Genomic DNA, 14,825 nt, shown 5'->3' with positions numbered 1-14,825 from the left:
TTTTGTGTTTGTCCTGATAGCATATAAATCTTACACTTGGGGTTCTTTTTGACGAGGCTCTTCCTTTATTTGCATATATAGATTTTTTTCTCTTGTCATATACTTGTATCAGTCTTTTTGTCTCTTTTTGTTTGTCTACTTCATAAATCTTACCTTGGGGCCCATCTGGGCTGAACCTTCTCTTTCATCTTCCCTTTCTTTCCTGTCTCTCTCTCTCTCTTCTTCTTCTTTTTTTTTTCTTCTTTTCTTTTGTCTCTCATTTGGGGGGGGGGGGGAGGAAGCAGGCTCCCTGCTAGGCAGAGAGCTGGATGCACAGCTCAATCCCAGGACGCTTAGGTCATGACCTGAGCCGAAGTCAGAGGCTTTAACCCACTGAGCCATCCAGGTGTCCCTTCGTTTGATTGTTTCTCATAATTCCAAATTCTTTGTAAATATTCTCATTTTGCTCATATATTTTCTTGATTTCCTTTATTTCTTTTGTCCATGTTTTCCTTTAGCCTTTAGAGCATATTTAAGGCAATTGTTTTAAAGCCATTCTCTAGTAAGTCCAAAGGCAATGTTTCTTTTGGGATGGTTTCTAGAGATGTATTTTGTTCCTTTGAATGAGCCATATTTTCCTTCTTCCTTGTATAGCTTGTGATCTCTTATTGAAAACTAGGTATTTTTAAAAACAGCTCCCTCTCCCAGGCTTTGCATGCTGGCTTCATGCAGGGGAGACCCTTGCTAATCAGCCTGGCATGCACTTCTCTCATACCTGTGTTATCCCTACATCTGTGCACATGCTCTCTTCCCAGGTCTCCCATTGGTATGGCTGCTTTTAATTTCTTCCTCTGTAAGGCTCACACCCTTGCTCATTTTAGGGATGTTAGCTGTTCTATTGTATTCCTCAATCTATAATCACTTGCCCCAGATGTCTGTGTCTGTAATGACCTTTAGGACGGTTTTCACAAGTTGTACCTGCTGCTTCCAGTGTTTTCCCCCCTTCTGAGCCGTGAGCCACTTTTGGTTGTCTGAACTCTGTGTTGGGTGTCCCAAGACCAGTCCCTCAGGTATCCCCTAGACAGGTTAGAAATCAAAGGATCTCAGATTAGTCCACTTTGCTCTCTCTGGTTTGCAAAGGGGACTTGCTTGTGGCGACTACTCTGCTCAAGGTGTTCTGCCCAGCATGGTCACGGAATTTCCTGCCCTGCCACAGGTGACTCATTCTTGACCAAGCACTCACTTGGTTGCTGTGACTCTTTGGCCATTCCCATAGTTCCCAATGGTTATTTTGGTCAGTCTCTAGTTGTGTTTTTGGTGTTTCTGTGGAGGGAACAGGCCTGGAGTTTTCTTGTGTGTCATCTTGCTGACATCACTCTCCTCAATTTTTAAGTAGGTTTTTTAAGTATCCAGTCTATTTCAAAATGTGCTGGTGCATACATGTTCATGTTCTGTTATTTTCATCTCCCAGTTTCCATATTTTTAAAATGAAAACACAGTGTTAGTAGGTTTCAGTCACTGCTGGAAGAAGAAATCTTTACCCTGCCAGCCTGATAAGGTCCTTAAGAGGACCTTTAAACTGATTGGTCGTGTATGAGTGGAGAGGCTCCTCTTTGCACACAGATGTGCTTCCTGAACTGAGGGCTGGTATCCGTCTCTCCAGATGCTGCTGGAAACACCACGTGTCTGGACATTCATAGCATGAAAGGGCACTACCAAGGCTCCCGGGTACCAGGGATCATCCCACTGGTGCTCAGGCCATGATAGTTACTGTAATAACACACTGGCAACCAAAGCAGCCTTCCCTCCTCAGGGGAGGTTTGTGGGCAGTGTGTGACACTGACGGAGAGCTGGAACCCCACCTGGGACGCAGCACTCGGACAGGCTCCTCCCATGTCCCTGCTAACCTCCAGCCATGTCCTGTGTACCTCTATCACTGGCTTTGCAAAGCCCCTCTGCCCTTCCCTACTCCAGCCCATTTTCAGGCACCCACACTTCCCATTTCCTATTAGATGTTTCCTGAGGGCAAGCTGGATGTGACCATCACCCAGGGGGAAGAAGTCTTGGGGACTCACTAAATTACCACTTCTGTGGGGCACATCCTCACAGCCCAGGGACCCCAACAAGTGCAGCAGGGAGGCCACTGGCAAAGAAGGGACAGGTCTGCAGGCCCCCTCTCAGGGCCCTCTCCAGGGCACCCCCTCCAGAGGAAGGAGGAACAGTCCTCTCTCTGACCTCAGCCTGTGGAGGGTCAAGGACTCAGGATCCACGTGAGTCTCTAAGGGTGCAGGCCCTCCCCCTGGGAGCCCTGTGTGAGCTGTATCCACACGAGAAGATGGGGACCCTGCTTCACGTGGCCCCCACCCATGCCCAGCTAGTCACTGGAACTCTGCCAGACGCTTACTTCATGGCAGTTGGTTGTAAAAGAAGGGAAACCAAACAACGACAAAAGCCAGGCTGGCCACCAGGAGGCAAACCACCTTGCAACTTTCCAAGAACTGGTCTCACTCCATTTCATTCAGTCCTGATCACTAATTAGCTCCATTTCAGATACAGTCTGTAAAGATAGATTCCCAGCCCAGGTTCACAGCAGCCCCACTTCCCTCCCCCACTCCAGGCCCTGCTGGATCATCCCACTGGAGCAGGTGCCGGTCGGCACCTGGAAGCCTCCCTGGGTTCCCCTTGCCTAGGGACCATGTCACCCTTCCTGGCTCAGACACTCAGTACCCCTCACAGTGCAATGTCCTTACCTGGTTTGCAGGCTCGTCCCCTGGCCAGCCCGTGTCCTAAACATCCTCCCGTGCCCTGGGGGCAGCCTGCCAGCCCCCAGTGTCCTCCTTCCAGCTCAGTTTCTTCCCTGCAAGTGTGCCCTGCCCACGTCGTCCCTGCTCTGGTGGCCTCAGTCTAAACTCTGTGCTGTGGAAACCCCGCATCCACTGCCTCCTCCTCCAGGGAGCACTCCCTGACTTCGGACCAGTGCACCTACTGCATTTCGCTGTGGACCCCAGGCTCTGGGGCTCCCGATCTGGTGGTGCTGGTTCCTGGCCCGCAGCCCTGAGAGCCTGGCTCCGGCCCCTTGCACTTGGTGTTCGGTATGTTTTCTCACCCGTCAGTCATTGGAATCTTGTAAGGAACGTATTTACTGCATTTTCAGGTGAAAGCAGCTGTCATCTCATAGAATCCCAGCTCCTAAAAATCCTTTTAAATGATTCTTTGTATATAGAGCATATTGTAGTTTTATCACTGGTGGGTGGGCAGGTCTGATGTAAAATGTTTTACAGGATTCCTAGTGCCCAATCACCAGAGTGATGCGGAGAGCAAGGACAGCTATGACAGCTTCTACAGAATAATTTTGAATTCACAAAACCCATTCATTATAAGACTGAAAAGTCGTGTATGACATAAGCCTATGGTGACATCTACAAGCACATTGTTCCAGGTCCCCTGCCCTTAGATCCTCTCTGCACGGGTTAACCTTTCAGCTGCATTCGGAACTTCTGAATTGCTCATGCTACAATATCCCATAGCTTTATGGTTCATCTCATTTAGTAAAATGAGGCTTAAATAACACACTTGAATACATATGGAGCAAAGGTCAAACTAACTCTTTTCTTAATTATAAAAAGATAATATCAGGAACTCTGTCCTTTTTGTAAAGCATTCCAAAATTATATAAGTTAAATTACATTTACTTAGTACACACTGTCTTTTTAAAATCAGTCGTAGATGGTGAGTGATCTGAGGGACTGGCCCACTCCGACAGAGCTGCATAGCCTCCTGTGCTAGGTATCCTGACATCTTCTGATTCAAGTTTTAAGAAGTTTCTTGGTGTTTTAAGAGACTGTGGCAGAAGTATGACTTCTCCTGTCTCAATCATTTGTCACGCAAGGTCCTCCTTCTAGTGTATTTTACACAATCAGAATTGACTAGTCACAAGCCCCCGCTGATGGTCATGAGAACAGGGTCAGTCATGAGCAGGGAAGCAAGGATTCGGGGCGAAGAGGAACTGAGCTGTTGTGATCCACTGTGCATGAAACGGGCTCTCTGAGTTCATCAGGCATCTAGGATGCAGGACACCTTCTAGATGCAGGTTTAGTAAGTCGCTTAGCTTTCCCAGACCACATGTATTTGTAATGAAGATTCTGTTTTCTGCCAATACCACTCTGTTGTGAGTGGGCGAGGTTAGTCCCCCTTGTGGGGTCTTTAAGGAACATTCCAACGTGGTTGTGGAAGTCACGCACAGGAAAGCTAAGAAATGACCGGACTTGTTATGCTCACAGGTGCTAGGGCAGGAGGCACAACCGGCACTCCTTGCTGGTGGCCTCATGGCAGGCGGGTCCAGGAGGTGACCGTATCCAGCAGGTGCAGACCTGAATCACTGAGAAACCCTGGGCAGGTCCCTGTATTTCAGGTTGGGATGGCCACAAAGACTTGAGGGGATTTCACTGTTATGTTTGGAGTCCCTGGGTCACAGACAGGGGAAGGTAAGATGGGGACCTTATGACGGGAGCCAGCCTGACCACCCTGGTGGGCCCAGGAGGGGGCTCACAGCCTCTGCCTGGCGATGTTGAGTCATCAGGGAGAGAGGAAATGCTAACAATTTATGATCAGTCTTCACCCTGTATTCTCATTTTCAACCTTACTTTCCTTCTCAGGTAAGAGAACCAAGACTCTGGTACTGCCTGGGACAGTTCCAAAATATATAAACAGTCTTTCATCACCTGAAACTGACAGAGAGGAGACATTTCAGTTCATTAATGGTGATGTGGAACTGAGATTTGTGCGTTCTGCTGAGGCTCAGGGGCCCTGGACCCCAGCTCCTGGCCACCTTTCAGACGCTGTTCATCTGTTACTCTCTGAAAGAAAAGGACACTGCACCTTTCTGTTTTCATTCCTCCTTTTACTTCTTCCAACCTGGCCTGGTTCCACAAATCATTGCCCATGGGATTCCTGTGCTTTCCTCTTAGTCTATAAATCACAAGCACCCCTTCCCTCCTCCATGGTGGGGGCTAGCCAGGGCATCACTGTCCCTTCGATTTTGCATGGAAAGAGTGGAAGTCCATGAAGAGTCAAAGATGTAGGCACGGACACTGCAGGACAGTCGAACTCTGCATTAGAGCTAATTAACAGATACTGTTTTCTTCCCTGGTTTGTCACTGCTTCACTAAGATGACATGTATGCCACATGTGGGCAGAAGGCTTTTACAACCCTAGTTTGTAGCAGCCACCACTGCGTCCTGGGAGTGGGTGGCCAGGGGCTGAGGTGGGGTGCTGCCCTGGCGAGAGGGGGCAGGGAGCCCAGGCGAAGCAGTGCTAAGCATTCTCACAGCCCTTGATCTTCCCTGTTACTACCCTGGGCCATGGTAGGACTCTGTGGGCAGATCATGTGGTCTCCAGGTCTCTCCCAGTGGGTCCAGCTGAGAAGCCAGGATCCCAGAACACAGACCCCCAGCAGTTTGGTAAACTGTTGGTGGCACAGAGCAGGGCAGTAAGCCCAGGGATGAGACAGGCAGAACCCCCATAGAAGCAACAGAACATGTCAGCAGCTCCTCTGGGCTGAAGTGAACCTTCGAGAAACAGACATTGAATGTAAAACACCACCCTTATATCAGGACACCCAAGCACACTTACATCACGTTCAGTGCAAGTGTTCTCAAAAACACAAACTAAAGGCTTCGAGGCATGAGGATGGAATGAGAGAATTATATCTTTTAATATTTCCACAATACTTGAGGTGGGTTCATAGAGTGAAAAAAAGTAGTGAAAGTATTTTTTTCTAAATCACTGCTTAAGCAGCTATAAACATTTAGAAGTAAAACAACCCAGGACAGAAATCTAATAGAGACTGCCCACATTCATGAATCTGTCTGACCCCTAACAAGCTTAGTTTGGGAGGTATGGAGCATTTCCTACATTAGAAGCGAAATTATAAGTCGTTAAAATGCCCACTTGATCATAGTACAGAACATTTTTATGGCTTCACTTGAATGCTTACTTCAGAATTTTCTCTGAAATGTATTCAGAGCAGAGACAGTTAAACAATAAAAGTGAGGTATTGTAAGACCATAATACTGACTCAGGAATAGTTGGGGTAGAAACCACTGTCCCTGGCTCAGCCTTTTCACATGTTACGTTTGTTTGTTTGTTCGTTTACGTTTTTTTGGTGGGGTGGTGGTAAGTTTTGAATGAAGGAAGGATGGTCATTCAATGCTCACAGGAAGGAGTGCCAGAATTTTCTGCCTTTCTTTCCATGCGAAGCAGGCCTGTGAGGGGCTAAGCTGTACCTTTCTCCTCCAGATGTCCCTGGCTTCTTCTGATGTGGAAGCTTGGCTCTCTCTGCTGTCCTTTAAACTCCTGGGCATTGGTGAAATCTTGTCATGGGGTCTTTCTTTTAGTCAGGGTTTGTAGGGCTTCTAAGCCCATCTGTCCGAACCCTCCACATGCTGACATGGGTAGCTGTGGCATGAGACAAAGGGTAGTTTGAAGGCATGAGACCGATGAAGGATTGACCTAAGACAGACAGTCACTCAGCACCCTAGTCTTGATGTTTGTTTCTTGGTGTTTCCCCTGAGAATTCCTACTTTGTGATTCCATGACTCAGCAGTCCTATTTGGTAGGAAAACCAAGGAGTATGTGTAGATAAAACCTCCTGTCAGTAAGTGGATTCCTCCCAGCACATGCCCTAGTGTGGGGGACATTGTTCCAGAAACCTCCCACCCTCAGTCTCAGGGGCAGGCCTCTCGGGGGATGACCCCTTGGCCAAGAAACTTTCCAGACCGCAACCTCTGTTTTTCTTTCTTTCCATAAAAAACAGCCTGATTAACCTTAACACACAGGGTCAACGCATGGATTTCTTGAGATCCTGCTTATGAAAAAAATCACATTTAGTGTCCTAGAAACAGATCTCACCGCAGGTGAGCCCTTTTCTTTAGTTGTCTCTCTGTGTGGTTCAAGCCAGCAGAGAGACTGATGGGGGGTCCTCTTCCAGGCTCCATGTCTACCCTGTTCAACCAATACATTTGGATGAAGAAATGAAGGAAAGAACCTGACTTAAAAGAATGCCACAAAAGGGTGTTTCCATTTCAGAAAGGGACTTCTCCAGATTGAAAAGCTTTTATGACTCATGGTAAATCAAAAGTTTGAGGCCTTGCTGGCCTCTCGGACTCTGTGGGGAAGAATAGGGGGGATGTTTTGAAAGGCAGTGACCATTTCTAGGACTTTTCAAATCCTACATCCTAGTTTTCCCCCTGATTGCGAAGTCGAGGTCGCTTACGTGTTTCGTCCTTCTCTGTAGCTGATCGACTGCAGGTCTCTGCTCGTCTGCTTAAGCCTCAGGTGTGAGGCTTCAATCACTAATTCGCTGTCTTGCTTTCTTAGCATTTACATGAATGAGATAAATCTTTGCTTTTGTTCATCTGTAGAAAATACTATGTATTATATTGGCATTTCTGAGATGTTTGTAGGAAAGGTTTGTGATAAAACGTGGGAAGACCCACTCTCCTAGATGAGGGAGAACTTTCTTCTAAAGCTTCGTCTAATGTCTGTGAAATAATCCAGAAGAGAGGTGGCAACAAGCAACCTTGCTTTACAAAGCAGACAACAGCAACAAACTTTCCTGCTCTTCATCAGTTACATGGATTGATTCATGGGAAGGTGGGAGTGGTTAGGGGAGTGGCTAGAGGAGGGGTTAGACAAGTGGTTGGAAGAGAGGTTAGGGGAGGGGTTAGAGGAGGGGGTTAGGGTTGTGAGCGAGGTGCTCTAAGCCAAGGTCCTGAGTCGGGGCTTCATGAGGAGGAAACCCTCCACAAGCACAGAACATCACCATCATTACCATTTTGTGAATACTTTGGTACCGTATTTTCTCCTCTCTTGCGTACTTCAAAAGTTAGTTCAAGAATCTCAGGAGCACCAGCTGGCTCAGTCAGTTAAGGCACCAACTCTCGGTTTGAACTCAGGTCAGGATCTCAGGTCCTGAGAACCGGTGGGCCCAGGCTCACCGCTCAGTGTGGAATTTGCTTGTCCTTCTCCCTCCCTCCTCTACTCCTCCCCCTCTGCCCCTCCCCTCCCAATAGATAGAGTCTAGAAAACAAAATTTTCAGTTAATGTAAATTTCATGAAATTTTGGAAACCGATGGTCTTCCATTACATAAGTGGCCAAACACCATCGGAAATGGACTGCGAGGATGCGTAGCAAAGCTCCTCTGTCACGGGGAGAGGCATGGTCCGTAGTTGTGTGCACACAAGCTTCCGGGGGAGATCCCCATCATAGGAGTCGGCGTGCGGGATGCCTGCCCTCAGGGTGCCCTCCCCACTCCCCTGTTCACACCAGGGCATTCGTGGCCCCTGCCATGGTGTTTGTCACAGTCCAACAGCAACAGCTGCTGGGTATCTCTCAGTATGGGATGGGCTTGGTCTCTGGGTGTTTCTGAGAAGGCCTTGCAGTCTACAACGTGCATGATCATAAGTAATGGTATCATGATAAGCAGAAACTTAGCCCCTGCCCTTGTGAGTCTCTGGCAGAGATCTCTGTGTAGTGTCGTGCTGAGGGTTCTCTGTGGAGTCTCTGTGTGGGTGTCTGTCAGAGGTCTCTGTTAGAGCTCTCTGTGCACTGTCTCTGTGTGGGTCTCTGTCAGAGGTCTCTGTGTTGGGTCTCTGTGTGGGTCTCCCATCAGAGCGATGTGTGGGGGACCCTGGAGGACAATGTTGGGCTGGGCGCGGGACATGCAGGGGGCGCCCTCCTAGACTCCACCCTCCTTCTGGACACGTCCCTTCCAGCCGGGGATGGGAGAAGCCCCATCTGAGGGCCTCCTGCCCCTCCAGGCTCTGGGGTAACCAAGACCAGGAGCCAGGCCAGTCCCTTGGCCTCTGAGTCCCCACCAGTCCCCTGGGAGCCATCCTTGGGCCACACGTGTACATAAAGGTCACAGACCACAAGTCCGTCTGGGCACCCCAGTCCTACAAGCTTATCAAATTGTGCAGAAATTCACTTCTCTGCCTGAAGGCTTTGCTGCCTCTGGGCACCTGGCCGTCTGTGTGGGAGCTCAGGTGGCTTCTGTACAACCCCCACCCCATTACCCCCACCCCCTCACCCCTGGGATTGGCAGCTGGAGTGGGGCACAGACCCTGCGGGGACAGCCCCAGGGCCTCTAACTTCTCCCCTCTGGGCCCATAGGTGGCAGTGGGACACCAAGGGTCTTCAGTCGTCACATCAGGCATGGGCACACTCTGTCACTTGTCCTCCTTCCTGGCGTCCCACCCTAAGTACAGGGGCCCCTGCCCACAGCCACACTCCCTCAATCCCCCAAGAGGGGAAGGGGGTGCTGGTGGGCAGGCCCCTTCAGTGCCCTGGGCCTGGGCAGGTTGGACCCTGGGGATCTCTGTGGCACGCCCCACACACCCTCAGCACCGGGTTCGAGTTTGTCCCTTGTGGATCTGAGTGTGAGAAGAGGGGCTAAGGGAGCTAAGACGGGATTCCCTGGGGTGAGATGGCTCCTGGGGTGGCCCTCCTCTACTCCCCACAGGAGACTGCGGGGGGTGGGACAGGATTTCTCACCTCTGCCCTCAAGGCCAGTCTTGTGTCTCCCAACTGCGGGCCCCACTCTGACCTAGGATTCCGTCTTCCTAAAGCCTCCGCGGGATTTCTGCCTCGCAAACCCTCCCTAAAGCCACACAAGCTCCAGGTGGAGGGAAAGCAGGAGAGGTCCCGGTCTGGGTCTTGTTCACCTTGTCATGGAAACTGAAGGAGAGGGAGGAAGGGGGCGGGGGTGGACCCCGAGATAAACCATCCTCCAAGGCCCCATTCATTCTGGAAACCAAAGCAGGTCCTCGGGGAGAGCAGACCCTGATCCTTCCCTCCCACCGCAGCAGGACACACACAGAGGCCAGCACCACTCTTGAGGGGGAAAAAAAACCCCAAAAACAAATCACATTTATTTTGGGGAAGCAAAGTAACTGTGGCATGAAGACGCCATTAGCCCATAGATGATGTACTAATGTGAGAACAAAAAGGTTTTCTCTGCACTGTCTGCGTTTTTTCTTGGGGGAAAGTTGTTCTGCCAGGAAAGGCGTGAGAAGCACGCAGTGGCTGGCCAGGTGAACTGTCTTTTTTAAGGAGGCAGCGCCTGGGGCAGTGGGCCTGCAGGGTGCGGCCTGAAGGGCCCCCTACCAGGGACCCGTTCTGGCAGGGTCTGCTCGGGCACTCTGGCACCCTGGTGGGGAAGGGCCACCCGATCCACTCGGTCTTGTTGGCATAGTTGTGGCCCCTGGGGGTGCCCTGTGGACTGGCTGTCTCCCTCATGACTCTCCTCTGCTCTTGGTAGGAGAGAACCCTGTGATAGCAGACATTGGGGTCTGCTGAAGCCTGGAGATCCTTTTTGCACCAGCCAACCTTCGGGACCCTGAGTCCCTGGTTGGGCAACAGTTTCTCCTCTAGGATTTGCTCCACAGCCCTCACGACCACCTGAGCCTCGGCAGAAGCCCTGTCCATGGCTGACCTGCCCATGACTTGTCCCCGGCCCTGGGATGATGAAGACTTGCCCTTTTGAAGGGAATCTTCCAGTCCTCTGCCTTTACTGGGAAAGAACCACTGGAGCAAGTGCGTCATCCTTCTCCTGAAGTAGTTTTCCGGAGGCGCCTCCTCTTTCTTCAGCAAGATCTCACAGGCCTTGCTTCCCGAGGCCTCTCCTGACTCCTTGCTCTGGACTGGATGTCTCACCTCACTGATCTGGAGGAGCTTCATTTCTGACCACTCCTTGGTGGGCTCTCTCGAGGGGGACCTCGTGGAGCTCTCTATCTCCACGGGGGGGACACATGACCTGCTCAGGCTCTTACATTGGTGCTCCAGTCCCAGGGGTCCTGGCTGCCTGTGGGGGCTCTGGCCACGGGATCTTTGGCCATGCAGCACCTCAGAAGTAGATGTGTCTTCACTGGACCTGCTCTGGAAGCTAGACAGAGATCCCTGAGAAGCCAAGATGTCAGCAGCGAGGAACATGTTGGACTGACAGTCTTGAAGGAGACTCTCCGTCGCACAGTCTTGAAGGAGGACCCCAGTTTCACAGTCTTGTAGGCGCACAGTGGGGGTGGCATCACGAAGCCGGGTCGCTGACTCCATCAACTTCTGGGGCTCCGATCCCCTGCGCCGTGCCTCAAGGCGTAGCTCTTCGAGGTCTCGGGTGACCAACTTTGTACGTTGCAAGGGACTGTCACTTTTCTCTGCAGACCCCGATCTTCTCAGCTTGCCACGGAGGCCTTGGTTGTTGGCCAGCACACGGGGTTCTAAGGTGACTCCCCAGGCAGGGGCCTCCTTGAAGTCCCCCACCTCCCCGGGCTCTTTGGCACTCAGATTCTGGTGCTCTAAGTTGAGCTCTAGCATGGTCATGTCCCGTGAGGCCCGACCCCCATTCACCCTCCTTAGCTCCTTTGTGGCCATTGCTGGACTTGGACTTGACTGCAAGCTGCTGTTCATAAGAGTCCTAGAGACAGTCTCACTGTGCCAGATTCTGCCCACAAAGCTGTATGTGAAGGTCCGAGAAGGTGACCTGGGCCCCTCTCCAGCTAGAGGGCCACCCCCAGGTGAGGTCCCTTCCAGAGCCTGCTGGATTTCCTCACACGTAGGCTGGGGAGCACCGAGGGGACCCCCCCAAGTGGGGTAAGACTCTTTCATCACCTCTCCTTGATAGGGCTGAGAAGGATTTCCCACTGAACTTGGTGCTCAAGCCAGCCTTGGATATGCAGGTGGCTGAGCGGGAAGGGAAGGACTGGGAGAGGAGGAAGCCCTTCTTCAACTTGAAGAGGTTTATAGTCCTTGAGAACCTTGAGGGGGAGGCCCCAACGGTGCTTCACCCTGAGCCTTTTGATATGTGCTTCTAGCATCCGCTGAGCATATGGACTGAGGATGGAAAAATCGTGGGAGGGCTCCCAGCACTTGGAAAGCGCTGGCTTTCCAGGTTTCCCGTGAGAGCTTGGCTTCCTGGGAAGGTCCGAGGAGTGGTGGGCAGCAAGCCTGGAAGGATGAACATCCAAAGGCATCTGACCCTCTCTGAACTGCCCCAACTTCCTTAAATGGGCTCTCAGGTCCTTCTCTAGGCGCTTCTCGTCTGTGCTGCTTGTGGAGGGCTTCATGTCTGTGTCTGACTCCTCACGATTTCTTCCTGGAGCCTTCTCTGGAGAGCCTCGCTGAGCCCCTGTGTAGATCTTTCTGGATCCTCCCTGCACTGGACCTTGAATCCTTGCCCAGTCTTTTTCTTGGCACGGTCCTTCCCTGGGTACCTGGACCCAGTCTTCTGTGTGGCCTGGCAGCTTCATTTGTAGACTCAGACTTGGCCTTGGGACTGTGCCAGCTGTGTGCCTGGGGCACCTTCTGGAACTCTTGGTGAGGCTGTATCTCTAGGGATAGCTGGATCCTGCAGGACGAGCCCCTTCCTTGCTTCATGAGCCTCTTCCAAAGGTGCCAATCCAGTTGCTCCCAGAGCTCAGAGTCGATCAATTCTCCAGGAAAGACAGAGACTGACCCATGGCCCTCGGGGGCCTGGCCACCCTGCGGAAGGTCAGGAGGACCTTGGCTAAAGACTTGCTGAGATCTTTTCATCACAGGGGGTACCTTGCCCCTTTCTAGTTGCTTCTCCAGAAAGTGACATTCCAGGTTTTGAAAAGCAGTTGGCGTGTAAGATGGTGTCTTCTGGACTACAGGGCAAGACACCTGGCACCTCCCCATCTCGGGTGGCAGAGACGAGGGTCCAACTGGGACAGAGGGTGCAAGGCCTGCCTGGGTCTGTGGCTCAGTTAGAGGTGGGAGCTGGGACTGATCCAGAGGGAGGGGCTGGGGCTGAATCAGAGGGAGGGGCTGGGGCAAGGTCTGAGTCAGAGGGAGGGGCTTGGGTTGAGTCAGAGGGAGGGGCTTGGGCTGAGTCAGAGGGAGGGGCTGGGGAAGGAGCTGGTCCAGAGGGAGGGACTGGGGCTGAGTCAGGGGGAGGAGCTTGGGCTGAGTCAGAGGGAGGGGCTGGGGCTGAGTCAGAGGGAGGGGCTGGGGCAGGGGCTGAGTCAGAGGGAGGGGTTTGGGTTGAGTCAGAGGGAGGGGCTTGGGTTGAGTCAGAGGGAGGGGCTTGGGTTGAGTCAGAGGGAGGGGCTTGGGCTGAGTCAGAGGGAGGGGCTGGGGAAGGAGCTGGTCCAGAGGGAGGGGCTGGGGCTGAGTCAGAGGGAGGGGCTGGGGAAGGGGCTGAGTCAGAGGGAGGGGCTGGGGTTGAGTCAGGGGGAGGGGCTGGAGCAGGGGCTGAGTCAGAGGGAGGGGCTTGGGCTGAGTCAGAGGGAGGGGCTTGGGTTGAGTCAGAGGGAGGGGCTTGGGCTGAGTCAGAGGGAGGGGCTGGGGCAGGGTCTGGTCCAGAGGGAGGGGCTGGGGCTGAGTCAGAGGGAGGGGCTTGGGCTGAGTCAGAGGGAGGGGCTTGGGCTGAGTCAGAGGGAGGGGCTGGGGCAGGGGCTGGTCCAGAGGGAGGGGCTGGGGCTGAGTCAGAGGGAGGAGCTGGGGCTGAGTCAGAGGGAGGGCTTGGGGAAGGGGCTGAGTCAGAGGGAGGGGCTGGGGCTGAGTCAGAGGGAGGGGCTGGGGCTGAGTCAGAGGGAGGGGCTGGGGCTGAGTCAGAGGGAGGGGTTGGGGCTGAGATGGAGGAAGGGGCAGGGACTGGGACAATCTCAGGGTCAAGGGTTGGGGACTGGCTGAAGGGTCATGTAAATCATGGGTCAGGGAGAGGCTTGGAACCACGTTGCCCTGAATCTGGAGTGGCAAGGCATGAGAGAGCTCATTGAATATGACAGACGGGAACTCCAATGGGGGATCGGTCACCCTGACAGTGGCCACCAGTGACTCGCTGTGCAGAAAGGGGAGACCCCAGAAGAACTGGTGGCATTTCTGCTCTAAATTGTCCCTTGGACTCTTGGGACGTGGGGGCTTCTCAGGACCAAGCAGCTGTTTTGCTTTGCCCCTCATGCTCCAGAAGGACGGGCGGCCCATGGTGTCCTGCCCGTCACCTGGGGACTTGAACATTCTCCTGAAAGAGGTCAGCTGGTATTTTGACCTTTCTTTCTTGTCCTTCTCCCTCCAAGACCTCTTGGCAATGAGTATCTCCAGAAGCTTCTGGACGTCCGGGTTGATGGAAGGGGGGATCCTAGTCTCTTCCTGTCTGGGTGTGGGGTCTCCCCAGAACAAGGCTTCTGGTGGGCCATGGGACAGAGGCGCTTGACGGGACTCCAAGCATGTTGAGGTGGACAGGTTCCAGGCATTGGCAGCTGCCTGCCACCAGGACAGGGCCAAAATGGGGCAATGTGAGCGGCTCAGGCCCGAGATGGCTGGGACAGGAGAAGCTGACCTGTCAGCTGACCAAGGCGTGTGCGGAGCCGAGCTCTGTGGGATGGGGCACGGCAGGGGTGCCCTTGAGTCACACTGAGGGAGAGTCAAAGGAGAGTCTGGCCGCTCTGGGGCCAAGGAGGCTGTCAGAGGCCAGGGCAGGCCTCTGAAGGAGGGAGACATGGCGGGGAAGGGGGAAGAGCGAGTGGCTGGTGTGGAAAGCCATCCGGGGGGAGGAAAGGCTCTACTATCCAGGAAGTAGTAAGGGAGGAGTGTGAAGCAACGGAAATTGAGGTCATTGGTCCTGCTGGCACGGTGGAGGCCAGAGGCTGAGGAGACCCCGTCAGTGGAGTTAGGGCAGGTGATGAGGCCACAGCGGGAGCAGCATCTTGCAGAGGCTCCCTACATGGATGACGGGCTCCAGCTGGCACCCCTCGGCGCACCTGCCCAGGGGCTGCTTGACGTAAGAAATGGTGAAAGCCCCCCTGGTCAGAGAGCCTCTCCAGGTGGCTGT

The 14,825-nt window shown here is 52.9% G+C and overlaps 1 pseudogene; it reads right to left on the bottom strand.

The window, feature by feature from the left end:
• Positions 1-9,405: 9,405 nt before the first annotated feature.
• LOC116573593 lies at positions 9,406-12,282 on the bottom strand (annotated as a pseudogene).
• Between the last annotated feature and the right edge of the window lie 2,543 nt (positions 12,283-14,825).

The sequence above is a fragment of the Mustela erminea genome, chromosome 14 (assembly GCF_009829155.1).
Source record: "Mustela erminea isolate mMusErm1 chromosome 14, mMusErm1.Pri, whole genome shotgun sequence".
Taxonomy (NCBI): domain Eukaryota; kingdom Metazoa; phylum Chordata; class Mammalia; order Carnivora; family Mustelidae; genus Mustela; species Mustela erminea.
The sequence above is the reverse complement of the archived record's forward strand: the minus strand, read 5'-3'. Positions and strand labels throughout refer to the sequence as shown.